Source organism: Suricata suricatta, chromosome 10, assembly GCF_006229205.1.
Source record: "Suricata suricatta isolate VVHF042 chromosome 10, meerkat_22Aug2017_6uvM2_HiC, whole genome shotgun sequence".
Lineage (NCBI taxonomy): Eukaryota > Metazoa > Chordata > Mammalia > Carnivora > Herpestidae > Suricata > Suricata suricatta.
In genome coordinates this window covers 60,018,351-60,031,615 of record NC_043709.1, presented here as the reverse complement: position 1 = coordinate 60,031,615, position 13,265 = coordinate 60,018,351, and positions in this window count along the sequence as shown.

Genomic DNA, 13,265 nt, shown 5'->3' with positions numbered 1-13,265 from the left:
AGGAGAGAAAGCTGACCTGTCAACTTTCTGGAGTCTGGACATCTGGCTGCAGCCCCTTGCTAGCCCCTAAATGCTGTGTGACATCAGACGAGCCACACCCCTCTCTGGACCCATAGAGAATGGAGATCCGCGATGAGGAGGAGGGTGCAGGGGCCGGAAGGGCCAGGTCAGGGTCCTCAGGGTAGCAATCAAAGGCGTTAGGCTCCCACTGCCCTGGATCTATGCTTCGTCGTTACTGTGGCTATTTTGTTCAATTGTAATTATTTTATGTTTTTTGAATAGGAAATACATGCACAGGGTTGAAAACTCAAAAGGCACCAAAAGTGATACAGTGACAAGTAAGTCTCCCTCCCATCCTCAGGACTCCCAGGCCACCTGGGTCGTCTCTCCCTTATACCACACCAACCACTATCTCGTATAGGTCTCCAAAGATATTTTCTATCCCCCTGAAGTCACCGCGAAGCTGAGTTGAGCACATTGACCGGTGGGGTACCAAATACTGTCAGTCTCCCCTTGCACACTGGGGAGCTAGCTGCATGCCCTAGAAGCTCAGAAGCCTTGCAGGTGGCAGGGTGAGGTGGCAGGACGCTGCTTGAGGCTCTGGCCTTCCACACTGCCAGCCTGTGGACTGGCAGGCCCGAAGGCCCTTGGTGTCAGCCCAGCCCACTCAGGATCTCCAGTGCACAAGGCTTCACACCTTCCCTCTGCCACCGTCACATGGTTGGCAAGTATTTATTGACGCCTCAGTGGACATGGATCATCCTCTTGGACATGACTTGGTTCCCTCCCCCACCCCCATACACAGTCAGCCACCCTCTCCCCACCTTGAAGGCCTCCCGGTCCTGCCTCATTTCCAACCTGCCCATACTTGCTTGGCACATCCCTTTGGTATTATTCGCCCAAATTACACTTTGGCCATGAAGATGAAGAAATCCCAACCTAAAGCCAAGTCTTCCAGTAGGGGGGAAATCCAGGCCAGTCCCTTTGGCAACTGAATCTCCCCCATTTTCGGTGATGCGCTGGCCCAATCTCGCACTTGTGCCCGTCACCTGGACTTCCAGATCCTCACACGTGGCCTGTAGTGAGATAAGGTACAAGTTAATCCCACTCCTGAGATGTCTTCCTCTCCAAACCCTCCCCTGGTTAACCTCATCCTTCATATTTACTCACTAAACAATTATTGAACACTATTGCAGGTCCTTGGGATGCATCTGCGAACAAGACAGAGAAAGACCCCTGCCTTTGTGGAGTTTATATTTTCGTAGGAAGAGACAGATAACAAACAATATATTTATTAAATAGGTAAACTATATTGTATGTTAGAACATGATAAGGGGTATAGAAAAAAAAACAACAGATCAGGAGAAGAGGAATCAGGATGATGAAGTCCAGAAGCCAGGGGCACCTGGGCGTCCGAAGTCAGCTCAGGTCATGATCTCACAGTTTGAGAGTTTGAGCCCTGCATCAGGCACTCTGCTATCAGCACAAAGCCCACTTCAGATCCTCTGTCCCCCCCTCTCTCTGTCCCTCCCTCGCTCACACTCTCCCTCCCAACCCCCACCCTCCCTCGTGCTCTCACTCCCTTGCACATGCTCTCTCTCAAAAATAAATAAACATTAGGGGCACCTGGATGGCTCAGTTGGTTAAATGTAGGACTTCAGCCCAGGTCATGATCTAGAAATTCGTGGGTTCAAGCCTTGCGTTGGGTTCTGTGCTGACAGCTTAGAGCCTGGAGCCTGCTTCGGATTCTGCATCTCCATCTCCCTCTGCAACTCCCCTGCTCGCACTCAGTGTCTCTTTCTCAAAAATAAACATTTAAAAATTTTTTAATAAATAAATAAACATTGAAAAAAAACAGGATGGTAGAGAGGTCTGCAATTCCAAATATGGTAGTCAGCAGGGTCTCATTGAGAACATAGTATTTGAACAACGACTTAGAGGTGAAGGGGTAAATAAGCCCCACAGATATGATAAATAAGGGTATTCAAGCATAGGGAGCAGCTGGTGCAAAGGTCCTAGGGCAGGTGCATGCCAAGCAAGTGTGTGTAACCTGGAGGCCAGGGTAGCTGGAGGGGCGTGAGCAAGGACAGTGGAGGAGGATGACAGTGGCATTGAGGGGCGAGGTGATGATGCAGGATCTTAAACCCTGTCTTAAGGACTTTGATCTTCATTCACTCTTAAGGAAGCAGGGAGTGAAGACATGCTGGAGAAGTTCTAAATGGTCCTTCTGCCTTTTGTACTGAGAATGGTTTGCACAGGGCAGGAGAAGATACAGGGGGCTTGCACTAGTCCATCCGAGAGGCAAGTGGCTCAGACCAGGTGGCAGCAGTAAACACCGTGACCAGGGTTCTGGTTTTGGTGACCATTGTCTCTGCCTCGGCTTCCATCCTTTTGCTCTGTTCACTTTCTCTCTTTTTTTCTAGGTTATGTGTTTTCTCTTTCCTGGACAACTGAGAGCTCTCTGAGGGCGGGGCTTGATTCCTGCCCCAGGATCTGCCCCAGTACCCCACCCAGGGCAGCACCCGTTCAAGGGCAGATGGCCAAGGCTGCCTAGGAACAGGCTGCCAGGCTGGGCTGCCTGGCAGCCTGGCCGGTCCCAGGCTCCCGGAGCCAAGGGGAGGAGGCTACTGTCTTTAAAGACGACGTGATGGACAGTTATCAAAGGCGCTCAGCTGGGGGCTCTACTCTAGTCTTAATCTGAGCCGCCCTCAAGGAAATCATAACCAGCTCTTAAAAACATGTTGAGACCAAAGCTGGTGTGTGTGTTTGAGCAGAGCTTCAGACAGCTACTTAACACTGGGGGCCTCTGGGCCTTTGATTCCTCTACCCCTCGCCTTGCCCTCTCCCCCCAGCTGGCTGGTGTTTATCGGCCAAGACGTTGTTTAAATCACACTCGCTTCCTATAAACATTTCACTTGAAATGCCATCCGCTGCGCCAGAAATTCATCCATCACCAGCTCGGGGGTGTACTTGAGGAGCCTCGGGGCCATGGCTCCCCATCTCTCTCTCCTGTCCCCCATCATCCCTCCTCCCCTGACCCACAGGCTCGGGTTTCACACTGTAAGAACAACTTCCCCTCAGTGTAACAGGGCACTTAGTGCCAGGATTATTTATAACAGCCGAGATGGCAACAGGCTGTGGGGAGCGGCCCAGCCCATGGATGCCTCCTCTTGCAGAGCTCAATAAATGGACCTGGAATGCTGTTTACCACCTGATGTCTCAGCCTCTTGTGTGTTTCCTTCTGGCTTCAGGGGGACATGGAGTTTGGAGAACAGGGGTCTGGATCAGGTCAAGGCTATCCTCAGGGTTTAAGGGCTTTATAAAGCGGGGCACCCCTATTTCCTGTCTCTCATTCTTCATCTTGGAAATCAAGAGCAGCTTGGAGGGCTGCCTCAGTCTCCCGACACAGAGGTAGTGTGGGAGTCAAGCTGAGGAAAGCACCTGGGCTGGAATGGGGCTTCAGGTGACTCCGGGCACTCTTCTGAGGAAAGGTTTGAATTGGCTCAACTCAGGCTGGACTGGAGGTAGGAGCTGAATTCACTTCCCAAGGACTGAAAGCTCCCTGACTATCCTCTTCCTCCCCATTCCTAGCAATTCCCTACCTGTCCTGATCTGAAGGCTCTGCTGGTTTGGGCCTGGAGGATGGTAACCGTGTAATGGCTCCCCACCCCACCTGACTTATCAGCCAGGGTCACATGAGCAGAAGGCACCATCTGACCTCTTAGTCCTCCCCAAAGGTCTGATCTAACCCTCCCCAGACAATGGGGCACTTCCACCTCCTTCCTGGGCCCCCTCACTGCCTGCCAGGCATTTCCTAGGTGAATTCAGGAAGAGCCTCAGAGAGAAACTTCTAGAAGGTAGAGAGGGACAGGGGAAACCTAAGGTGGGACAGTCAAGGGAGACGCCCTCGTCTTTGGGGGTCAGGTAATGCTCCCTATACAAGCCAAATGAACAAAAAAAGTTCTAAGGGGAACATATGACTCCATAAAATAAAGGGACATAATTGGGAGCGATATCTAATTTATCTATTGAATGCCTCCTACGTACTCTTTTATCACTTAGATGGACAGAATATAATTGGTGTGCTGAACGCCATCAATCTCAGGGCCTGGGCTTCCTGTGCTGGCTACACCTATTACTGTCAGATTATGACACTGTAATACCAAGATCAATGACATTTTAAATGTGCTCCAGTTATGGGCAATTGCTGACAATAAAAACAGTGACAAATTGATGAAACTTGGGCAGCGATGATCTGGTGTCAAAAATAAACCATAAATAATCTGCTTTCCAAACTGGGAGAGGTGCCTGGGATGCTGGTTTAGGGGGCACAGGCCCAGGAGGAGAGGGCCTATCCGCCCACAGCATCATGGCCATTGGGCAAGCGCCACCTGCTTGGGGCAACTCCCTCCAGGCTGGGCTGCAAGGGCCCAGCAGGGAAATGGAGAGGCGGTCTTTGGTCAAGACCTGGCCTCCCTTCAGAGAAAGTTCCTACCGCTGAGACCTGGGGAAGCCCCTGCATCTAGTTGCCAAGGCAGGGGCTACACAAGTTCACCAAGACGCCGGTGGGTAGTCTTCCGGGATGCTGCCCAAACTGAGGAACTAGGGCTCACCGGCAGAACCACAGAGTCGAACTTAGCCAACATTAAAGCCAGGAGAGACCATGAAAGTCTCTCTTGGAGGACTGACTGGCTCTGTCCGCCAAACCAGCTGCCCCCCTCTCCACTTGCCAGAGTTCTTTGCGGGCCATCTGCCCATCCCTTTCCAGGAGACGCTTGGTATCTTTCCTCCAGGAAGGACTTCCCACGGATGAAGTGTTTTGGGTGCTGGGCACCAGTGCAGGCAGGAATGGGTTGGAGGAGTGTTCATTAGGGGATCATGGAGAAGAGACAGAAAAAAGAACGTGAAAAACGAAAAAGAACACGAGCTGTGGCTCCTTCTCTGGTTTTGACGTCTGGTAGAGGTTTCTCAGTGAAAGGGAGCTCCAGGCCTTCAACCAGCTGCACTAGTTTGGGGGCGCTTCAAGGCAGACCCTTGTCCAGGTTCGCAGTTCTAAGCTCTGGCCTTACTTTACAGTCTTGTGCTCACACGTTGCCCTCATCTGGATAATCACAGCGTGGGTACCGCTGCTGCTACAACCATTACAAGGGTCACTGCCAGCGGGAAGCATTTCCTGAGTAGCTACTACATGCTGAACTCTGTTCCAGATAGATTTCCATAGCAGCCCTGTGAGGTGACAATTCTTTTCCACATTCTAGAAGGGAGGAAACAGAGGTTTAGAGATTTGGCGAGCCGCCTGGGGCGACACAGCCAGGAAACAGCAGAGCTGGAGAGGGACGGGAGCCCTTAGGCTCCTCTTTAGTCCAGTCCCCTTCACAGACCTTTTCACCCTCTTTTATAGATGAGAACCCAGAGGCCAAGGAGCTCCCTCAAGAACCTCCAGCTAGTCAGGGACAGAGCTACACCTAAGCCCGATGCTTCCTGTATTACACGCTCTTTCTAGATGTACTACAGTGATCTCCTTCCAGAGGAGGCTGCTACTCACTCACTTAGCCAGGGGCTCCGGCCCCCCTGAGGCAGCGGGAGCAGCATGGAGTCAGGCAGACTGCTGTAGGAATACTTAACTGCCTCCGGTCTCTTGATGCAAGCCACTTCACCTCTCTGAGTTTCATGCAGCTGTGACAATTTAAATGACAATGCATATAAAGCATTTGGCATGGAGTTGGGCGCATAGGAAGTGCTCCCTAAATGGTCATCAGAGATGTAACTTTAGACAGTGGCAGAGAAGTTTGACAAATCAAAAAAATCAGAGAAGGAACTTGGGGGGTCACACACAGAAGTGCCGCTCACCAGGGGCACCGGTGCCCCCGGGGCCACACTGCAGTGGCCACATGGTAGAAGTGTCACAGGACACGCAAGAATCCTCTCTGAGTACCACAGACGTTTTGATGGCAAAATGTTTAAAACATCATTTTTATATTAACACACACAAAATATGCTATGTAACAAAATGCCAAGTTTGCATAGTTTTAAAGCTAAAACCGAAGGCCTGGGGCACGTGGGTGTCTCAGTGGGTTAAGCATCTGGCTTCAGCTCAGGTCATGGTCTCACGGTCTGGATTGTGAGTTTGAGCCTTGCATAGGGCTCTGTGCTGACAGCTCAGAGCCTGGAGCCTGCTTCGGATTCACTGTCTCCGTCTCTCTCTGCCCTTCCCCCACTTGTGCTCTGTCTTTCTCAAAAATAAATAAAAGCTTTTTAAAATTTTGGGGGGGGCACCTGGGTGGCTCAGTTGGTTAAGTGTCCAACTTCTGCTCAGGTCATGATCTTACTGCTCATGAGTTCAAGCCCCGCATCGAACTCTGTACTGAGAGCTCAGGGCCTGGAGCCTGCTTCAGATTCTGTCTCTGTCTCTCTGCCCCTCCTCTGCTTATACTGTCTCTCTCTCTCTCTCTCAAGTATAAAATAAAAAATACATTAAAAAATCTATTTAGTTACTTAAAATGTTTTTTATGGTTTTTTATTTTATAAAAAAATTTTTAACTAAATTTTTTTAATGTTTATTTAGTTTTGAAAGAGAGAGCATGAGCAGGGGAAAGGCAGAGAGAGAGAGGGAAACACAGAATCTGAAGCTGGTTCTGAGCTGTCAGCACACAGCCCGATGTGGGGCTCAAACCCATGAACCATGAGATCATGACCTGAGCCGAACTCAGTCACTCAAGTGACTGAGCCACCCAGGCGCCCCATAAATTTTTTTTAATAAAAAGCAAAATAAAACCTAAGGCCTCAAAGGAGTCCTGGTCCTTGGTCAGAGCCCTTCAAACTGATCTCCCAGATGGCTGGGGTCCATTCACTCACCTCTCTCTAATATCAAAGGGACTTTGGCAGAAAAGTTTGAGAATCTTTATGTTAGGGACAGAGCCTGGACAAGAGCCAGGGTTTCTAATTTTGTTATTCTTTAAAAGAGCCAAACATGCAAACCACCCTACTGTTCCCACTTGCCCCATGTTTGGCCTTCAAGTTTAGCATTCAGAACATGAAGCATTCAGCTTAAATTTACAACAACTTATTCCTGATCCCTTCCTGTTTAATACTTACTAGCTGAACCACTAATCATCAACCGGGTGAACAGTAGACCTTATAGAAGGCTGCAAAGCATAACACTTAAAATCGGTTGGACTCTTATGGAAGAGCCCAACACTTCCTGTCACTTATATCTTTTGAGCTTTATGGCCGTGGAAGGAATTTGACCATCCAGGTCTTGTTGACCCTTCCTCTCTTTACCTGCGTTCTCACCCCTGGCAGGTGCCCCTGTTGGCCGGGTCTGGAGCCGCCCAAGGCTCAAGGCTGCCCTGGAGTGGCCCTTTGCCCATTGCCACATCCGCAGGACACATACCTAACCGGGGCTGTATTACCAACTCAGAAGCCACTTCCATGGTCCTCTGTAGCTATGCTTCCTAACTCCTGGTCTTTCTAAAGTTTTACTTTCTTCTTTTTTTTTTTAATTTTTTACATTTATTTATATTTGAGAGATAGAGAGAGGCAGAGCACAAGTGGGGGAGGAGCAGAGAGAGAATAAGACCTGGAATCCGAGGCAGGCTCCAGGCTCTAAGCTGTCAGCACAGAGCCCAATGTGGGGCTTGAACCCACACACTGTGAGATCATGACCTGAGCCAAAGTCAGACGTTAACCCGACTGAGCCACCCATGTTTTACTTTCTTCTTACTGGCGCAAGTAATATACGTTGGTTGCAGAGAAATTTAATAGTGCAGATAGTGAAAAGTAGGAAAAAAATGTCCCAGTAGTTTCCCCACCAAGGAAGAACGTTGGTTAGCTGGGCAGGTCATGTGACTTGGGGTAACCATGTGGAGTGTCTCCCTGTTTAAGTCACACAGTGTGACTCTCTGATGGTTTAGAGCTCTGGTCCGTGTAGGGGTTCAGGGAGGTGGTATTTTGCAGGGTGTATTGCTCTGATGCAAGTCAAAAGCCTGCCCAAGTTCAAGGTGGGAGGAGACTGGTCACAGCACTGTTTGGGGATCATTAGGTTGGTCCTTCGGTGACTCTAAGGGTTGGATCCAGAGGACAAAAGGCCTTCCCAGTGGATCCCAGTGCCCCTTCATATGGCAGGGTCATGGAGAAGTGGGCTGACTGGGCCGTGGCCACCTCTTCCCAGATTTTCCCCTCCACCTACTCCATTTCTTGGTGATATTTAAAATTCCTTGAATAAAGAACACATCTAAATTACAAGTACTCCTAGGAAAGGGCTTCCAGTGGCTTAGATCTATAACGGCTCTATTTCTGAGAGAAGGAAATGCCTTAATCTGCCAGACAAACCAAACTTAGTGACGCTCTGGTCCCCCGAAAAAGAGGAGCACCAGGGATGGTAAAGGCATTCCTGCCCTAGAACCCAGGGATGACACAGGGAAATGCCATTAATCATACCCAGGACCCAAAGAACTCTGAGGCCAAGCCATGGAAGGCTCAGGTGAGGGCTGGAAAGAGGGACAAAGATGGATGAGATTGGAGCCCTGAGCTGTAGGGTTCAGTTCAGGAAATCAGTGCTAGGGTACAGGGGAGAGTGGGGTGGGGAAGGCTTCCAGGGGAGGGGAATGTGTCAGAAAAAGAGAAGGAGAAGACAAACGAGAGACTGCTTAAAGGTGAATTGGCAGCAGAGGGTGGAAGGTGGCTGGGCCTGGGCAGGGGTGGGTGGGGTAAGGGAAGGAGGAGGGACAGTGGCTTTGAGGGAGCTCTGGGCAGAGGGCAGCCTTGCGAGGTGATGACCAGAACTCTGGGTTTTAAAAGCAGGAAAACAGGTTATTTTTCACATCCTTCCCTGAATAGAGAGATTGAATTTGGTCAAGAGTAAGTCCCTAGGAAGCAATTGTGAGCACCTTGCCCGTCTATCTTGTTGATGAATATGGAGTGGGAGCAAAGTTGGGAGTGTGGGCATCTGACAAGGTCTTTATGATTCTAGAATCACTTATTACACTTTCTTCCTCCTCCTCTGCCTTGGCTAATGGGCTGCGGGTACTCACCACACAAAGGGCAGCAAGGCAGTCATTGTGGGTAATGCAGAAGCGGGGCCGTGCCCTCCGGCCTTCTGAGGAAACTGATGTTTGAATTTGGTGTGGTTTTGAACTCTCCCCTTGCCCCCGGCAGGACTGAAACATTTCCTCTCTCCAGTCTCTGGGTCACTGCAAATCCTTCATTGCCCTCAATTCTGAGAACTGGGAGTCTGGTCTGCTTCCTGCCATCAACCCCTACTGGGCAATGCAGCCCCATTTCCTCTGGCCCCTAAGTAAGACAGCTTCTGGATTCATCTTTCCCTGCAACACAGCTCCTTTTCCCAGGACCCTCATCCTGGATACTAGCACCTTCGTACCTGTCAGTCCCACTGGGGTGAGAATCTGGACGTCAGTCTGGATTCCTCCGCCCCTGTCAATCTCTCTGAGTCAACAAGTCTTTATTGAGCATCTTCAATAAACCAGGCCCTGTTCGTGGTGCTGAAGAGCAGCACGTACAAAACAAACTCTTGCCTCTTAGGCTTGCCATCAGTGACCTCTGGTGTCACTACCTTTTGAACATGTTACCTCCTTTTCCACTCTTCCCATCCTCAGTACTCCCTGTCACCTGGAATCCTCCACTTGGTAGCCAGAGTGACCTTACAGACCCAGATCTGGTCGATGCTTTGCCAAAAACCTCAAATGAAGACTTTTTTTAAAAAATGTGGAATGAAAAAATTCAAGTTGCAAATTATATCATAATGGTTGAACAGTTTTTTAAAAAGTACCGAAGCAGGTTGCCTAGGTGACTCAGTCAGTTGAGCGTCCGACCCTCTTTTTTTTATGTTTATTTAGTTTTGAGAGAGAGAGAGAAAGAGAGAGAGAGAGAATGTGTATGGGGGAGGGGCCGAGAGAAAGAGGGAGGTACAGAATCCAAATCAGGCCTCAGGTTCTGAGCTGTCAGCACAGAGCGGGGCTCAAACTCATGAACCATGAGATCCTAACCTGAGCTGAAGTTGGACACTTAACTGACTGAGCCACCTAGGTGCTCCGAGCGTCCAACTCTTGATTTCACCTTAGATCATGATCCCAGGGTCGTTGGATTGAACACCTCGTCAGACTCCATGCTGAATGTGGAGCCTGCTTACGATTCTTTCTTTCTCTCTCTCTGCCTTTCTCTCTCTCTAAAAATAAAAAAAGCACTGAAGCCATGGACACATGTGTGTGGTAAAAATATGAAAACATAGACTGGATGAACACCCACAATTTATCTGGTGGTGCCTCTGGGAGGGAGGAGAGTGTTACTGGGGAAGGGGGAAGGGAGTTTCAGTTTCATCTGTAATGACCTGTTTATTTTTAAAACTTCAGAGTAGAGTTGACAAAAGTTTAATAATAGTTTAATAAAACCTTAAGTCTGGATAGGGGGAACGTATTAGTCTACTTTCCGGATTATAGGAAAACTTGTCAGCATTTAAATCATAAATACCTCAGGGGTCCCTCACTGTCCCCACTCCCTTAGCCTGACAAAGTGACTTTCCTCCAGCCTGTGCTGACCTCTCCTCTCTATGCTGGAGGACCTGCGTTTCCCCAAAGAGACCACAGGCGCTCTTGCCTCTGACCTTTGCCCAGGCCCTTCTCCCGAATGCCCTTTCCTGCTTTGCTGCTTCACCCCTGCCCTTCCAGACTCTGCTCCGGTAAGGCAGTGAGCATGGCTTGTGTCGGGAGCTGGTTAGGACATTCTAGAGAGGCCAGTTCTTTCTTGTCCTGGTTTGTATTCAGCTGCAGCCAGAGAGACAGATCACTTGTTTCTTGTTATTTACAATCTGGTTTGTTTCAAAACCGTTATCAGTAAGGGGGATGTGGAAAGAGTAAGACCCTCCACAGAGCCCTCCTGCCCTCCAGTCTTCCCGAATAGCCTAGCCCTGAGGCAGAAGCTTCCCAGGAGAATAAGGAAAACTGATAACCTCATTCCCTGGTCTGGCTCTGTTGGGATTATCGTGTGGCTCTTCCTGCCACCGTTGGAAGAGCTGCGGTTGTGCAGGCCAGTGCCACCCTGTGCCTAGAGGAAGGAAACACGGCCTGGGTCTGCTGTGACCACAGCTCCTGCCGGGATGCCCAACAGGTCCACGAACTCTGGGCCTTCAACATCCTCCCCCTGCCATTCTGCCCTTAACTGCTTCCTTTTAAAAACTTTGTAAAGTTTATTTCTTTTGAGGGGCGAGGGGCAGAGAGAGAGAGAGGGAGAGAGAGAGAATCCTAAACAGGCGCCCTACTGTCACAGCAGAGCCTGACACAGGGCTCAATCCCACGAACCGTGAGATCATGACCCGAGCCCAGGTCAAGGGCTGGACACTTAACCGACTGAGCCACCCAGGTGCCCCGTTCTGTCCTTGATTTTTGTGCATCCTTTGAGGTAAACATCATTCTTGCTTCCCCTTTCACAGTCTAGGGTCGCTGCCTGTCACATGTCCCACCACCCTCCTCCCTGCACATGGCAACAGTCCACTCCCCTGCAGAGCACCCATCACCCTGAACTCTAACTGCCGGTTCTGGTCCTATCTTCTGCAGCAGACAGTGATCTCTGAGAAGCAGAGACAGAGTCTGTCTGGTTTGCACTTGCATCTCTAGTGCCTGTGGCGCTGCCCGATAAGAGCTCAGCACTTTCTCTGAATGAGTGGATTGTCCTCCCCACCAAACTGTGAGCACCTCGTTGACAAGGACTGGGCCCTGGTCACCTCTGGGTCCTCTGTGCCTTGTGTAGTGTTTGGCACATATATCTGGTGCTCAATAAGTTCTTGTTGATTTGAGCAGCTGGACCTCTGTCTCTCCCCTTACCCTTTGGATGGAGGGAGAGGACCTTTGCTTCTCTCTCCCTCCTCCCTGACTGTATCAGGGTTGGTGGCTGAAAGCGTGGAGCCCTGCCTCCAATAGCCATATACCTGAACCTTCTAAAGGTAGAGCAAGAGGTGATGGCCGAGTCCCCGGGGCCAGGCATCTCACCCCTAGCCAATCCCAAGTCCAGGAGGACTCCTTGGGAGAAGGGGTGCTCCAGGGCCCCTCCCCACTCACTTCAGTCTCCAGCATTATCGAGGTCCCATTGTCTTCCCTGAATTCTTCCTGCTACCACACAAGTCTTGTTTCATCTTAACCTATTTTCAGAGAAGATGTGTTTTGGCCAGGTGCACCTGTTCCTCAACCCAAAATAAAACACAGGATCTGTCCTGCTTCAGGACCAGTGCTTCCCCATCTGGAACTTTCTTTTCAAATTCATATCACCATTCTATTTCCAAATCCGGTCTCCTCCAGCAAGTCTCCCTTAAACTAAGCACGTTTTAATTTTCACCCCCTTCTCCCATTCCTCTATATCCTAACAGCATTTGTAGTTTGTTCCCTATACTGTTCAAATGTGAATTCTGTCTTCCTAACCAGACTGCATAAGCATGCACTGGTTTTTTTTTTTTAAGTAAACTCTACGTCCAATGGGGAGCCAGAACTTACCACATTGAGATCAAGAGTCGCCTGCTCTACCCCCTGAGCTAGCCAGGTACCCCAAGCATGCACTATTTTAAAAGCAGGATTGAGGGGCGCCTGGGTGGCTCAGTCAGTTCAGTGTCCAGCTTCGGCTCAGGTCATGATCTCACGATTCATGGGTTCGAGCCTCTCATCAGGCTCTGTGCTGACAGCTAGCTCAGAGCCTGGAGCCTGCTTCAGATTTTGTATCTCCCTCTCTCTCTGACCCTCCCCTGCTCAGGCTGTCTCTCTGTCTCTCAAAAATAAATAAAAAACATAAAAAAATTTAAAAAAAACCCAGGATTGATAGATGATTATCATACATTGACAAGAAGGGAAAAAAATACATACCAAAAGGGAGTAGAGAAGGATTTTTCTTTTGTTGCTTTAATGTAGAATTGGTCATCTTGGCTCTTGCAAACTCCTTAGCACAATGAGAAGAGAATTTGACGTTTGCAAAAACACTTCAGGACACATTAAGTATCTGTAAGCACACAGGAATAAAGGCCATGTCTTTTACACTTATTATTTTTCTATTCCCCCACTTCTTCATGGGGTTTGTCCAAAGTCCTTGGCTTAAACCCTGAGTATTAATTGGTTGACTTAGTTTTGGATTGTGGTCCACTAAGATCGCCAGATCCTTTTAAGCTAAAGAGTTTATGCCCTGCCATTTGGATGTAGGTAGGGGTAAGTGTGACTCATGAGAGAGCAGGAGGTTCTCCCAGGCGGCAGGCTCCAGGCTTGGGGGGGGGGGCG